At 39.5% G+C, this 16657-nt stretch overlaps 1 protein-coding gene across 4 annotated transcripts in view; it reads left to right on the top strand.

Annotated features, from left to right (window-relative positions):
• b3gat1a (beta-1,3-glucuronyltransferase 1 (glucuronosyltransferase P) a) overlaps positions 1-16657 on the top strand; it is a 69243-nt gene that overhangs the window by 24913 nt on the left and 27673 nt on the right. For all 4 annotated transcript variants that reach the window (XM_043264651.1, XM_043264654.1, XM_043264652.1 and 1 more), the window contains exon 2: positions 8282-8485. The gene's annotated coding sequence lies outside the window, so the exon portion shown is untranslated. The remainder of the gene's footprint in view (positions 1-8281; positions 8486-16657) is intronic.

Raw genomic sequence — 16657 nt, 5'->3', positions numbered from 1 at the left:
GAGCCCAGCCATGATGGTCAGTGGTGGAGCCGACGGAGGGAGGAGCCATGGAGAGGTAACGGTCATCAACCCCATGGAGCCGACCGACGGCGGCGGAGCAGGTGGTCGGGGAGACTGAGGCGGAGGCGGAGGCGGAGAGCGAAGAGCCAGGGGCGACACAGCGGCGCTGGAGGTCCTAGGCGATACCGCAGACTTCGGCGACTGATGCGGAGACGGGGGACGAGAAGGACGCGGCGGAGCCAGAGCGACAGAGGACTGAGGTGGAGCCGGGGGAAGGGAGGAGCCTGACAGAGCCGGAGGGATGGAGGGACGAGGCGAAGCTGGAGGAGTGGAATCCTGAGGCGACGGATGGTCGACGACCGACCAAGGCGTAGCCGGAGAGACGATGGAGCCTGGTGAAGCTGGTGGAATGACGGAGCACGGTAGAGAGGAGGGAGCTAGGAGCCTAAGGGAAGCCGGCGGGTCTACAAGCCGAGGTGGAGTCTGGGACTCGGAGGCGGGACGGTGAAGCGAGGGATCCTTCACCCACGGCGGCGATGGAGACTGGCAGACCCGTGACGAGCTCCAGGTGGAGGGAGGAGGATGAGTGCAGGGGCTGCTGGGATCCATTGACGACGTGTAGCAAGGGTGGGAGGGTGGGATAACTTGAGGCTTTGCACGAGGCGCGGGCACTGGAGGCTTGGCACGAGGCGCGGGCACTGGAGGCTTGGCACGGCGCGCGGGCACTGGAGGCTTGCACGAGGCGCGGGCACTGGAGGCTTGGCACGAGGCGCGGGCACTGGAGGCTTGGCACGAGGCGCGGGCACTGGAGGCTTGGCACGAGGCGCGGGCACTGGAGGCTTGGCACGAGGCGCGGGCACTGGAGGCTTGGCACGAGCGCGGGCACTGGAGGCTTGGCACGCAGGCGCGGGCACTGGAGGCTTGGCACGAGGCGCGGGCACTGGAGGCTTGGCACGAGGCGCGGGCACTGGAGGCTTGGCACGAGCGCGGGCACTGGAGGCTTGGCACGGCGCGCGGCACTGGAGGCTTGGCACGAGGCGCGGGCACTGGAGGCTTGCGGATCCATGTGCAGGCTTTTATTAAACGAAGGCATGGTCATAACAGGCAGGCGTCGAACAGGGCTAACAGATATATAGGAGGTGAGGCAATAACAAAATCCAGAGACAGGCGGAGGTCAGGTCAGGCGGCAAACAATCAGAGAATCAGAATACAGACAGGGTCAAAACCAGAGACAATAATCCACGAACGATATAACTACAATACAACAGGCGAAACAATGCAACCTGCAGTTGAGTGGCTTGCTGCAGTATTTATAGTCCTCTGACAGGAAGTAGCAGCAGAGGGAGTGATCGCAGATCACCCAGAGGTCAGGGCTCCTCTGCTGGCTTGGTGACATTATGTATGTACAATACTGGTGTAATGGATCTATATAATTTTTTTTTTTAAATATATAATATAACAATAAATAATTTAAACAACAATATAATAACGGTAACACTTAACTACGACTTTAATTCTAATTTGCTGCTTACTAATAGTTATTAATGTAGTTATTAAGTTTAGGTATTGGGTAAAATTAGGGATCTAGAATAAAGAATAAGGAATTAATATGTGCTTAATTACTGATAAATCTGTAATATTCTAGTAAACTGAATGCTATTAAGCAACTAGTTAAAAGACCCTAAAGTAAAGTTACTACAACTTTAATAACATTTATATACTGCACCAAATTAATTAATTTTAGGTTATTACATGCTTATAATGCAACCTCAGTTTTACACTATATAAAATATACTGTAACTGCACCATCTTTCTGGCTCTAACAGACAACCCCCACCGTGATCATACTAGACAATATTCAGCCGTGTAGCATTATAGAGTGTCAAGTTAATACACAAGAGATAACTTTCACTCCATTTGTGGAATATCTAGAGCATGTTTAGTAGGAGAGAGGTGAGTGTAGGTGTTCATGGGTAGGTGGAATAACCTCCCTTATCTATTTTTCTGCGCTGAGTTTGTTTGTACATGCAAAACCAGGTTATTTTAGAAGTTTACATAAAGTATGAAGTATTTTATAAGATAGATACAGTGAACATCTCAGGCGAGATATACGTGTGTTCTAAACCATCATTTTCCAATATTTTCTTCACAGTTGCGCCTCGTAAAAAAATGCATCCGGGCAGGGCACCAGCACATCGATTCTCTAGGTTAATCTGAGTTCAGGCACAGGTGATGGTCAGCGTATTCGGTATTCAGGCTGCGTAGTGCCCAGGACAAAATGCAATGAGAGAGGCAGGGTAAACAGAGCTGCTGTAAGCAACTTCAGCCTGAGCTGAAAATGAACCCCTGCTCCACTTTTCCTGGGATTAATTGAATTCCTGCTGCCATTAAAGTGACTTGGAGAGCTGAGTGACAGCTATTCCAGATGAAAAAAGCATGCGCTGAAAAGGTCTGGACTCTTTCCGTCTGTTGCGCTATGACGATATCTCTTTGATGTGCGCTTCTTAGTAAAGAAATGCAGCAGCTGACTGGGAAGGCTGTTACTTTAAATAGCTTCTTAAAAGCTGCTAGACACTATTATCATCCCAAAAATACAAAACTGCAAGACAGAATGTATAGGAGAGGGAAAAAATGGTTTCACTTTAATATCGAGACCAATTCTCACTAAGTTGTTAGCATGCCTATTAACCTATTGGCTGTTTATTAGTACTTATAAATCACATATTCTACATAATCCCTAACAACTACCTTATTAACTATTAATAAGCATCACATTAACAGTTTATTGAGGCAAAAGTCACCTATAATAAAATAAAGTGTGCCTGAAAAATCACACCTGAGAAGTTTTAAATCTGGTCTGAATGAAATTAAAGGCTCACAAACACTGCTTTAAATGAAAGCGACCAATCACTGGTTTGGAAAAATGAATAGATGAATTAATCATTTCATGATTCATGAAGAAATAAAGTAAAAATATGCCTATTATAAAATAAAAAGTGTTTTTTGACCTTGTATGCATGTCAACTTGTTGTTTAGGACTCCCAAAGCCTAAATATAAACCTTTTATAACCCATAATAGGGACACATTAATATACTAAAATGATTAATTAGTACATTTTAAAATACATTTAAGATCAACTAAATGTACTCTACTGCGCTTGGGACTAAAATGAGCTTTTAACATACTATCTCTGTATTTAAGAAGTGTATTTAATACCACTTGCAGTACACTTGAACCAATCTTTCATACACTAGTGCACTCAAGTTTTTAGTTCATATTCATTGAATTAAACATTGTGGTTCATATTCAAGGTGTTCCATAATAGCACAGTTGAATTTTCCTTTGTCACACCAAATGACAGTTCATTTAAATATGTAAAATTCTGGCATTATTAATTCACTCAAACCCGTATGACTGTTCTTTAAAACCGTGGAACACACACACACACACACACACACACACACACAATACTCTTTTGAGATGTCTTAAATAAATGGTGGATTGTAAACGGGGCACTCAAAGAAAAACATTAGCTTGACCTTTAGAAAAAAGATAATATTTTTTCAGTCGTGATGCAGTCATTTCTACATACAGCGCAGGCTTAGATCAGACCGTCCTGCTAAAAGCCCATGCGAAGGTTTTGGTGATAACCTTCTTTTGGTGTCCAGCTTTATTACCTGGCTAACATCCCGCATGGATCAGCATATCTGTTTACACAGGACCAATGCAAGCGTTCTATTCCACTGGCTTAGCGTGAACCATTCCTGTGGAAACCCATGTACCAGACGAGTGAGTGCAGTTCAGTCACAGGTGTGCCAGAACTCACAGCCTGACCAAGGATACTGCTTATATCCAGATACGGCTGTTATCAGCACCCTCGCAGCCGGCAAGCTTTAGCGGACTTCTCTCTTTTTCTCTGCAGGACGTTTCAAAGGGGGTTTTCCTTCTACGGAAGCACAGAGAAAGTTTCAGCTTTGCCTGAGGGATTTAACCCTAGACGGGTTCCCTGGCTGTGGTCTGGGTCACGTGTTGGGGTTAAGAACACAAGACGGCGTGACACTTCAGCATTTGTATTACTAGTCAAACCTCTTGAATCCAGCATTGAAGCGATCCGATCCTTAGAGTTTGGACACCTGCGTCCTTTGGATTTCCACTGTAAATGTGTAGAGTATTGAAAACCCTCCTCAGGTGGTCCTCAACAACATGTATTGAGTCTACAAGTCATACAGTGCATAAGGTGAAGCTCCTCGACCTCTAAGCAACCAAATGCCATTTCTAAACAAAATATACTTCCGTGAGCAGCTGGAGTGATTGAAGTTCCCCTTCATGGCACTGTTCCATAGCTTTGTGAAAAATAGAAAGTAGCAAAATGATGACTGGTTTAGATTTAGTGACGTATCCAGTCGCTCCCAACAGCTGGAGGACGCAGAGATGCTTCTCGTTCCCACCACTGTGAAACAAAGTAGAGCAACCGATGTTGAAACTAGTTTAAACCAGTTCTATGCTATTCAACAAATATGTTTATTCTATTTTGAATGTGCTTCTTGCTGTCAAAGTGAGTAAGTGTCAAGTGTCATCTCTTCCATTTATTTAACACAAACATTAAAAAAAACGTATTTAGCGATGAGCATCACAGTTATTATTCACAGCTTCACAACGTTTTTCAGAAATGATAATGACGTGGAAAAATGCATCAAATGAGTGATAATCCTGCCTGCCTAAAGCTATTTTAAAGATAATTTGTTCATACTTGTAGTGCTGTTTATATCAATGATCTGTACACCAGAGTGGCAAAACAATAATACAGGATTATTTTATGAATACAATGTTAATGAAATGAATGAATCAATATAAATATTTGTGAACATTATAAATTTCTTTATTGACACATTTGATCAATTTAATTCATTGTTACAAATATAACTATACATATATATTTCTTTCAATATAGTTTTTATATCAAACATCAATATGACGTTACATTTCAAAAAGACTATATGAGACTAAAGCATTTAATTACAAACGGTACATTTTCATGGTAGCTTCCAAAACTTTATAGAGACAAGTTGGGAACTTAGCCAGAAGTGAATTATTGATGTGCAAAGGACTGCAGAATAAAGAGCCATTTACTTCGTGTGGGTTTGTCTGAATTAATCATAACATGAGACTAAGATTGGCGATGAATTCTCTTTCAGTGCAAAACCTACCAATTTTCCTGTAAATGACAGATGTCTTCATGCACACGTGGACCCGGCCGTTATCAACAGCATCACTTTACCGCGCACATTAAACATTTAGCAGACGCTCCATTGTCTGCAGTGCGTTCTTGTATTTTTCCGCCCACAGTGTAAACGCGCGCAACATGCAATTTTGACATCAGCATTCCCAACGTGTCTGTTGACAGAAACGTCTGAAGGAACCACCGCCAGAAATAAGTGCCTCGCGATTTGTAAATGTAACAGAACTTGAAACCAGACCGGATCGTTGCAGTGTTTAACTGCAACATTTCAAATATTTATTCAGAATTACGCTGTGAATTTACACTGCCATACATTCAAACTGTTTTTTTCCACCAAGAGTTTTGAACGGTAGTAGCGATTAGATTTTTTCCCCAAAGTATCCTCCTCCACAGATTCCCTCCATACTAGCTATAGGTGTAGTTTCCATGGAGACAAACACTGACTGTATAAGCCCTGTACATTTCCGATATGCAGATGTGTGTAGTGGTCCGAGAGCAATAGAGCATCATTGAGATATTAAGGTTGACACTTCTTACCGAGTAACACAATGTCAGGCTTCTTTCCCGCTGGATTTATGGTGCGGTTGATGTGGTAAGTAGCGTTGACTGCGGGGTGGAGTGGGGGCTGTACGAATACACTGTAACAGAAAGCAATGGACTGTTGATTCATCCCCCGTGTCTGTGGGCTTGCACACTTGATCAATACTAATCCCCTCATCCATCACAGGTCACATCCAGTCAAACATCTCTCGCTGTCAGCACATGAAGTGACTCTCAGGACACTGGTTTAACAACCTTCTGGGATCCGCTGCTAAGAATGCAGTACTCTAGTTACGTAACTCTAAAATTCATAACACGCGGCATAAAATAAAATCGATGTTTTTTAGAACCTTCGACCATTCGAGATTTATTTCCCTTCATTTAACTAGCCAACATAAAAACTGCACGATTTGAGTATAGCATGTGTATTACACACGTAATGGTCAATATGGTGTAAATGAAAAACAATGTCACAAATATAGCTTTGCATGAAATATGAAGGCACGTGTTGTAACAGACACATTTGTCACGTGTCCTGTCCCGACAGACACATTTGGCAATTGCATATATGATATAAAAACTAAATCTACTAATTATATATTTTTAAACATAGTTCAGACCTAGTCCTAGAGTTTGTAAAGTAGCATTACAACTGCATGGACATTTTTATGATGTATAATTATTTTCTGGTACAACAACTGTTTCATCATGTTGAAAATGAGTAAAACGTATTCCTTCGTCATTCATTATTCTTCATCTCGATCCTGTAAATTACAAATGACTGGAAAAGTCATGCAAATTTAAATCTGCTCTCCTGAAATTAAATACAATTTTGACTCATTATTTGAGCAACTTCTCTTTATTTAGGGCTTTTGGAATTTTATCTGAAATTTTCCAACCCTTTGCAATCCTAATTGAGAACCACTGCTACAATATATATGAAGCAGGCTTTATGGAAGGAGCATACGTGTAATGCCTTAAGAATCTGGATTAGATTCACTTAAATGCACAAAATTGATGGAACCTTGTTGGAGTAAATAGCATATTCCGCAGATTGCAGATTGAGGACATGGACTAAAAGCCAAATAACACAAACACATCTTTTCTTGGGGTTTTAACTTTAGCTTTAGCATCATTTTAAACAACGTGTTTTATCTTTTGAATAAGTTTTAAGTTCCATTATTAGAACACATGCCCCTGTTGTGTGCCTGCCAATAACCTGTTAAAGGAAATTAATTCCACTCGATCTCTTTTGATCTGTAAGCAGACGTGTGATTTTGCCTATTAGACTAGATCAATAAACAGCTCAAGGCCAGATACATAAAACTTTCTTAACTGACACTGAATACATACCTACCTTCATCAATAATGGATATAAATGGACAGCTTCAAATAAGATCTCAGACTTCAGCAGGTATTCAGCCTCCAACAAAGAGTGCAGGCAACAGCAGGTGGGAAATCCAACTCAAAACTTGATTCCCTTGAAGCTGGAGCTAGAGGAAACTCTATTTATAATGTAGGTGCGTGTCAAAGAGATTCGGGTGCAGATAAAACACTCTTTCTGAGGGTTTTAAAAAACTCCTGTAAAAAATGTTTGCAATGGACTCACTAAAATTAAGTAAAGGTAACACTATATATTAGGTGGCCTTAACTACTATGTACTTACACCAAAAAAATAAGTACAATGTACTTATTGTGGTCACACTTTTTTTTGCACTTTTGGAATACAGTTAGGTTAGTTATTAATAAAAAAAATTATGATAGAAATAAATTACAGAGGTGATATAAACGTGAAATTACATAAAAATATATGGTGTGTACAGTAAGTGCATTGTAATAAATGATTAATTTACATGTAATAACATCTTATATAAAGTGTGACCGAAGAAAAGCGATCAATAAACTCATTGGCTTCATTCAGGCAGCTACAATCTGATTTTGGTATCCGATTCAAATTAGTTTTCTTGTTTATATGTTGAACAGCAACACTAATCCAAACTAAAAGTAGATGTAAGGTTTACCCAAATCAGAGGTAAACTGTGTTGCATATTAAGTGTTACTTTCATCCCAAAGAATGAAAAAAAAGTATAAATCCATTCAAGCACATTTATAATAATGTTATTTTGATCAAAATAACAATGTTTAATTAAAATAACATTATTAAAAATGTGCTTGAATGGATTTAAACTATTTTTTTCATCCTTTGGGACACGTAATATGCCACACACAATTTACCTCTGATTCAGTACATCGCAAGATTGAACACACTGTCTAAACGAACACAGCTGCGAAACATCCGATTTCGATTACGAACCGGTTTAGGTTGCAGTGTGAACGCATTTATGTGTATCCATATTTCCCACCATAAATTAGTTCTAGTAATGAATGACGCCTACTCCAACATGCCCTTCCCTCATCCCCTGGTTCTCAATGCCTGCCTTTGTCCGAAGATGAGAATGAGCCATTCTCTCGCTCACAGATGACCCCTCTTGTCTCCACAGCCGCCCGCTGAGGACGTGACTGCCCACGTGGTCTGGATGCCAGCAGCTGCCTCTCACAGCCCCTGACGTCCCCTGGCAATCTGAGAAACACATCCTCATCCTCCGTTTCCACGCTCTCGACCCCCCCGGTCCGCGAGGATTATTGAGTCTCTGGATTACTGAAGTGTCCGCTTTGGCTGCGGGAGAAAGGGCACACTATTACTTGTGAGTATCCTTAGCTGCTCTGAGCCTCAGTTCTGCCTGTGCAATTACAGTCATTATGGGCTTTTGTGCTTACTTGGTGGAAAAGAAAACGCAGGGAAGACTTTATTAGAGCAAATGAAATGCTTCATCAAACATTATTGGCCATTACTTTAATTATCAGCATAACAGAATGAAATGAACGAAAACAGATCTTTCTTGCCTTGAGTTCTTGTATCTGAAATGGGCTCGAGACTAAATTGAAAGCGGCTATACGTGACGTGAAGGAACTGGGGCATTGCCAGAGATGTCATGCTACTGTTTGGGCCACAAAACGCCTAGAGCGAGACTCGGGCATGTTAGGGATTCGGTTAGTGTCTATGCGAGCGAGTGCATAGTTTGTCAAACTACCGCAATAAATAATTGAAACAAATGTACGACAAGGTTGTGTGTAGTCGCAGCTTTGCTAGGGTTGTCGGCTCTCTCAAGATTTCCAGTTTCAGAATGGGTTTGGAAACTCAATAGATCTAGGCGGAGAGCACACATCATTTGATTTCAACAGTCTGTGTGGCCTGCTATTACCTGAGAGTTTTAGCCTGGGTCTAGGGGTGAGTAAAACACGCAAGGTGAAAGTCGCAGATGGTTTGGAATGCAGAATGAATTAATGCGATCTGAGATGTGGGAAGAGGGGAGAGCCAGAGAGGCTACATGGATGATTTTTATGTATGTGGATGTGGGCTGCCTGAATCTGAAATTGACTGGACTGATGAAACCAGCACACATGTCTGATTGGGCGAAGAAAAATTTGTACTACAAGGAAACACGCTACAAACACAGGCTCGCCTTTAAAAGAAAGAGACAAGATGTTCTTTCATGCCAGCTCCATTTGTTTTGTTTTTGTTTTTTTGAAGAAGAAGACAAGATAACGTTAATTCAAAACGGGCCACATTTCCAGTTTTAAGAAATGTTAGTGGTTACACTGTGTGCAATTTATAAGAGTACTTTATTTTAAATAAAAAAATGACCTTCAGATTCAAACATTTCTGTTCATTTGATAGGATTCTGTCAATCTCCCTAAGCTAAAGGTTAAGATTTTAATTAAACCGGTGCTTTTCGTTAAAGGAGTGATTAATAGTGATTAATCACATTTAAAATAAGGGTTTGTTCACGTAATAAATATACACAGTACAAACAAATATATTATGTATATATTTTAGAAAAAATCTAACACTTTATATATGATATAAATTATATGAATATAAATAAATTAATGATTCGTTTTTGGCTTAGGGACTTCATGCAGACCAGTCCAGTTCTTCCACACTGAATCAATCAGTCATTTATTTTTTAACCTTGCCTTGTACATTGTCACGTTAGAATAGAAAAGGCCCCTGTCCAAACTCTTGCTGTAAAAATAGAAGCACACAATTCCCTAGAATATCATTATATGCTTTACCATCAAGATTTGTACTCATGAATATTACTAAAGCAGTCAAACCTGCTCATTGGAAGGGGGTGAGCCAATACGTTTGGCAATATAGTTTATATTAAGTAAACGAATATTTTTATTTTGGATGTGGTTAATCATTTAATATTAACAAACTAAAAGAAAATGAGGTGAAAATGTCTCAGTATAAATGTCTTTGGTGATGCGGGACACAGAAAAAGACACAGCCCTGACATGTACGGTTGGCAAACACCTGAAAAGCAGAAACTGCGACAATCCTGAGTAAATTAGCCTCCTTTTCTAACGGTACGGATGGACGGATGTCTCAGATCAATCCGGGAGTCCAGCCGTCATGCGTCTCCCATCTGCTTGTGAACACTGCTAAATGAGTGTCAGAGGAGTCTTGCGGTTCTAGATAATGCAGCACAATGGCTGTCACAAACACACACCAACATGCGAGAGTGCACAAACACGGTCTGAAAGCACCGGGAGGCTGTAGATGTGATGAATTGAATGGAAAGGCTGTCCTTTGCAGCACAGCAGTGTTTCAGTGGCACATCCTGCTCCTGCAGGGAGAGCGCGGCTCAAGAGAAGCCCGGACTGATCAGCAGTTCTTGGACTTAATTAACACCAGAGGTCTAGCAGCTGTTGTGCCTCCCTTACTTTTGCACTCTGTACCACCCACATCTTATAGGGGTTAACATGCTTGAAAGCAATACAAAAGCAAAGTACAAAAGCAATCAACAGTAGGCAAAGTAGATATAAAATAAGTTATTTTCCAGGATTCCATCTAGCAGATACAGTATTTACACAAACAATAAATTCTTAATTTTCTGCATATTAATAGTTAGTAAGGTAGTTATTAAGTTTAGGTATTGGGTAGGATTAGGGATGTAGAATAAGGTCATGCAGAAAAAGACATTAATATGTGCTTAATTAGCACCAGAAAAAAAGTGTTACCGAAATGACTTTGAAATTGCTTGGCTAATTAGGGTCAACCTACCCTGTATGTAACTATCTGTAATTACACTAATGCAAAATAAAGCTGATTTCTTTGCTTTTTAGACGTAAATACACAATTAACCTTCTCGCCGGGTATTTAAACATTAGTTTACATTAATTGATAGCTACAAAACTCACTAAAAGGTCTTTATGAGTGTCATTACAAGACTATTAGAAAATACTAATTTGCAGTAGATAAATAGATAGATTTTAAATGCACAAATATTTTTACTATAAGTTTCCCTAATTCTATGTACTAACATTGCTCTTTACTATATTCAAAATCATTTTATAATGTCAGATGAATGTACCTTGTGTCCAAAATCAAATTGCAATTGACTATAATGCATTTTACTCGCGCGGCCCATTAACTGAGAGTACATCAGAACTGTATAAAATAGATTTGCTGTAAAATAGATTAGTTTGACTCCATCAGCACCAGCACAAAAGGAGGGACATGTGCCCATACATCCCACCCACAGTGATAATAACATCTCTCATTATACAAGAGCTTTCTGAATAACTGTGGGGAAAAAAACAACAACCTCCTCTTCTAAGTAAATAAGAAGAAAAAAAATACTTATTTGATATCTTCTTGAAAAGAAAAAAGGTTTATCACCCCGTGGTTTTATCAGTTTTAGGCAGATGTGAGCAGGCCTAGGAAGCCTAGCAACCCCGACACATGGATAATTTATATTTCTCTGGGAAGACACTTAAGCCCATCCATTTCCACGCTCGGAGCAGTATGTTAAGAGAAGAAACTAGCTTGTTTTCCTGAAGGCTTCTGTATTACAGACACAACAAAGAGTTTGATTTGACATCCATGCGCCTCGGCAGCCTTGTGTGTTAAAATCCTCTCACAATTTGGAACAGTAATTCATCTCTTAATGCTTTTTATGGAGCCTTAAAGTTTTACAAAGAATAAAAATATCTGCTCTTCTCTCCCAGCCGAGATGAGGGGTGGCACACATCCGCAAAACATTCCATTGTAAACCCAGAACAAGATCTATTAAAAGGCTGTTCTTTATCTGCTCATTAGGAAATCAATAGGATACGTCCGCATTTGAAACAGGATGTAACCTTTGCGCCTGAGACTGATCTGATATCATCAGAAAATCCTCATATCTTGCATGTGTTCAATTATAGCTGCTGAGATACTCCAAAGAGTCTACTTACAGCTGTGTGGGAGCGTGACTGATTCGTTCGCATTTGAGTTCGAACTCATAATTAAATCCATGAATGTCCGACACAGCGGCTGAGACAAACCCATGGCATTGTGGCTTGTTTATGTGACACGATTTTAGCATTTGTATGGCTGCGAGTAATGCAAGCGAATGAGCCAAAGCGTGTGTAGAAAATCCACACTAAATCTATTTCTCTTTTCCGTGTGTTTCTTTCTGCTCTTTGGAGTAATCCCATCATTGTAGAGCATTTCCAGTGTGGAGCGTTTACCAGCGAGTACTTCCATATGCCATTTACATGATCCTAGACCGTTTGCACACAGCTGCTAAGCTATGCAAATAGCAACACAAACTCAACGCTTATATGCATAGACATGATTGCAATATTTGTGAAGTGACATGGGCGGTTTTAATGGGGAAAGGGAAGATGAGGACATAAAAGGCATTGCCTGGTACATAATAAAATAGAATGCTTTTCCATAATAAATAAAAAACTGCGCAGGAACAAATGAGCATATTAATTCCAATTTATTAAGAGTTTCCTGTTAGTTAAAAGTAGTTACTAGAATGTTAATATTACTATACACCTGTTTTATTTCTGATTAATGGAAAGACTGACCAAATTCACCTTAGATTTCTAGAAAAGACTCCAACTGAGCCCGAATGAGGTCATGAAGCACACTTAAAATGTGTTGTCGAGGAAAGCTAATTAGCATTTCTTTTAATGAGGGAATTGGAGACGCTCCAAAAATCTATGGGAAAAACAACTCTAGTGAAGAACTTGTGTTACAGTATGATGGGCCCCGGGGAGAACCAGAGGGAGGAGAAGAACCTTCACTGCTGAAAAATATAAATCCAGATTTCTACAATCCTCTGTGGGGATTTGCAAGATGGATGCCCAACTTTTTAGCATTTGGAAGCCCTGAGGCAGTACACGATAGTGGTCCTCCCTAATGTGATACGGTAGTTCTGTTTTCCAATAACAGCAAAAAAAAGACAAAAACACATGTTACTGTTGTTTTATAAGTTGTATAATGTCCAATAATGCGCAGTATAGCACGCAAGATTTATGAATGCGCAAAATAGCCTTTAACTTCAGTTACTCCAAAATCAAAACACTGCAGTCATTTACTTGCCTTCAAATGATGACTTGCAGTTCGCCAGACTATCCTTTAACAAAATTTTAACTAGTGCCCATGTTGTGTAATATCCCTGTAGCTGTGTGCAAAGTCGTAAGCGGTAACATGTTAATTCGCAAGTGAGCTTAAGGAATTTTTATTGGAACTTTGAAAAAATGGAACACAGCTAAGTCAAGGATGAATTTTAATCTCACACAGCGCAAGAGCAATCAATCTTTTCTATTCAATCTGTCCCTCGGCTCATGGGAATGAATTCAGCTCAGTTTCATGTATTTTATCCCGTTCCCAAATCAAACAGTCTGAAACGCCAGCATTACAAGTGAGAGAAGTATTAACCTTTTTGCCTTTGTGGGTGGCTGCGTAGATCAGCGGTATAAGAACTAGGCCTACAGATGTATGAACGACAGACTAGATTGGTTCCTTGAAGTGTGGGCCATTATTTGTCATAATGAGTGTGCTTTGTTGGACGTAAGCTGTTCTGTTCTACAAGACCCTCGAGGCAGATTTACACTGTATGGTCATGCAAGCATTCATCTCATCTCAGCCCTGGCAGATACTGTACAGCATCCCTAGCTCACTCAGAAGAGGAGACACTGTATCCTTACAAATAAACACATTAGACACAAGAATCAAAATAGCATATTACTAGAGAACAATTATGCAATCTGTAAGCATGTGTACATATAAGCAAAAAGCTATCAATAACTTATTTGTGTATACGGTATATGATGCGGGCAGTCAAAGGATCCTCTTTCAACCTTCAGAAATTCACTAGAAACTCATTTTAGACCTTTGAGTGAATATAAAGCTCATTACAGCCACCTTCATGGCATCTTTGACCTCCACAATTCGATTAAGTCTGCTTATTACATTGCTTTACTCAATGGCTGAATTTCCACTCACTTCCACTCAACCTACAGTATCAGAGATTTGTGTGAGCTTGTGTTTTCCAGCGTTTTTGTAGTTCAATGGTTTGGTCAGAGGTTACATATCTCTCCTTGACTGTTAATGATATTACCACCAGAATTTATGCTGTTTGTTCTAAGAAATATAATAAATAAATAATCTTTAATGATTTAGAATCGCATATGAAAAAGGAAAAGGAAAAAAAATAACGTGGGAAAAAGTCAAATGAAAAAAGGCAAATGAAAATAATGTGGGAATTAGCACATATTGCCTGATTTTGATTTTGATTCAAACTAAATTGGTTCTTGATTGACTTAAAAGAACCAATGTGTGCAAAAACTTTTTGGTGAATTGTACTAACCCTCGCTGTTTCTGGTTCTCCACTGGTGGAGATGGAGATGGAGATGGAGTGATGGAGATTTATTTATCACTAAAGAACCAGCTTTACTGAAGAGTAAAATATTGATATATTAAGAGTAAAAGTAAAAGAGTAAAATATTGATATATTAATGCATATATATATATATTGCCCAGTCCTATCCACCCAAAAAGAAAGATGTCTATAACACTATATATAACACTACATGTAGAACACACAATATTACATTTTAAGTAACATTCATTATGATTTCTTGTGCTGTTTTGCTGAAGATTTAGCAATCAGGGCAATATTAGGGGGTTTCTGGGTGATAGGCGGCTTTAGTTTTTGTGTGTGTGTCTGTGTGTGTGTGTGTGTGTTTCACACTGAAAATCCACAGCTCTGGCATGTCTGGTTACCTTAGTGCTAGTTTTTTTTGGAGTTGGTTTGTTGTGACCCTACCCATACAATCAATGGTCTAACTTCTACATTATAAATAATAATTGTAATAAAATTTGAGTTTAAACGTTAACAACAGAACCCAAACTAAGCAATTGAGGGTGTTCTTTTAGCAGAACGGAGGACGGGAAGCGCTGTACAAATACACTCTCAGCCCTAACCAACAAAGAAAAATTATTAATGTGTAGCAGTCCACCGAATAAGCTTTTAAATGTCTCTTTGATTATTTGTTTAGCTGAATTGCATTATTAGTACTACGCAGTGTTTTCCCTGCTGTCCTCAATCCTATCAGAACAGACCTGTCCGTTTATTTATTTATATCTCACTGCTGTTTCTTCTCTGCACCTGTTTCTGTCTCTCTCCGGCTTTGTATCCAGTCTCTTATCTTCACTCTCTGCTTGTTCAAGTGCCATGATGACACTGGTAGTGCAGCTACAGTGGGTTAAGAAGCCAGCCAGGTGTCAGGTTTCTCTGCAAAGTCACTCCTTGTGCTCTGAATCACTGACACCGCAGCTCTGCTGCTGCCGATACCAAACATACCCGCGTGTCAGCAGTTCTTTCCTTCTGTCATATTAATCTGCTTGCCGAGTACATTAAAATGTGACTTTGGAGTAAGCACTCAGTGTATTGCTGTCTGTAAAATGCCAGAAAATGTCAGATGAGACCAGAAATCCTATCAGGTCAGAAGGAATGTCTGCTGTATTACATTCCCTTATTCAAGGACATAACCTCTACTGTTGAACCACACTGAATAACCTGAGAACGTAGAGCACATGCTGCATTAACTAAACCATTTTTGATTTGTCATGACCTGAGGATATATCAAGCTATTTTAAAATATCAAAGCACATTCAAGTTAAAATTGGGCAAATGACCATTGATTGATTTATGCAATGTTTTATGCGAAATGAAAATTTTGTGATGAATCACTTTTAGTTTCAAACACTGTAAAAGCTTTGTTCGTCTTCAGAACACAAATTAAGATATTTAAGATATGAACCGGGAGGCTTGTGTCTATCCAATTGACTGCCGAGTAAATATCACTTTTAAGATGAGTCCAGATATATATAATATCACTGTCCAGAAAAGTTTGAAAGACATCGTCAGAATACTCCATCAATCCAATACTGCCATCAGTGGTTCAACCTCAACGTTAGCCGCAACACATGGATGCGCTGTTTTCGTTCTCGTCTTCGTTACTCTCTAAAATGGTGCTACTTTTGAATTCTTCCCGTACAAAAAAATTACAGTTGAACCACTGATGGCCGGTGGACTATTCTGACGATGTCTTTCATACTTTTCTGGACCACGAAAGTGTTCATTACAATTCAAAAATGCTGATTCTTGCAGTACTGAAAGTCAGTACGACTGCATCCAAAGTCATATGCTATACTATTTTTGTATATATATTTCACAAGTTTTAAAACTGAGGTTCTATATACACAGTTTGAATGTGTATGGCATGAATGTAATCTAGACCTATTACATTTGTCAGGTTGTCATTGTCATGTGATTTCTAGCGTCAGTTGTGTTCACAAATCGTTTTTTTAATACTGTTACCTACTAGATGGTATAGGAAAATATATATATATATATATATATATATATATATATATATATATATATATATATATATATATATATATATATATATAAATGCAGTCTATATGAAAGAGTCTTTGAATCATTCGCTCCAATCAATTC

Source organism: Puntigrus tetrazona, chromosome 18 (genome assembly GCF_018831695.1).
Source record: "Puntigrus tetrazona isolate hp1 chromosome 18, ASM1883169v1, whole genome shotgun sequence".
Lineage (NCBI taxonomy): Eukaryota > Metazoa > Chordata > Actinopteri > Cypriniformes > Cyprinidae > Puntigrus > Puntigrus tetrazona.
The sequence above is the reverse complement of the archived record's forward strand: the minus strand, read 5'-3'. Positions and strand labels throughout refer to the sequence as shown.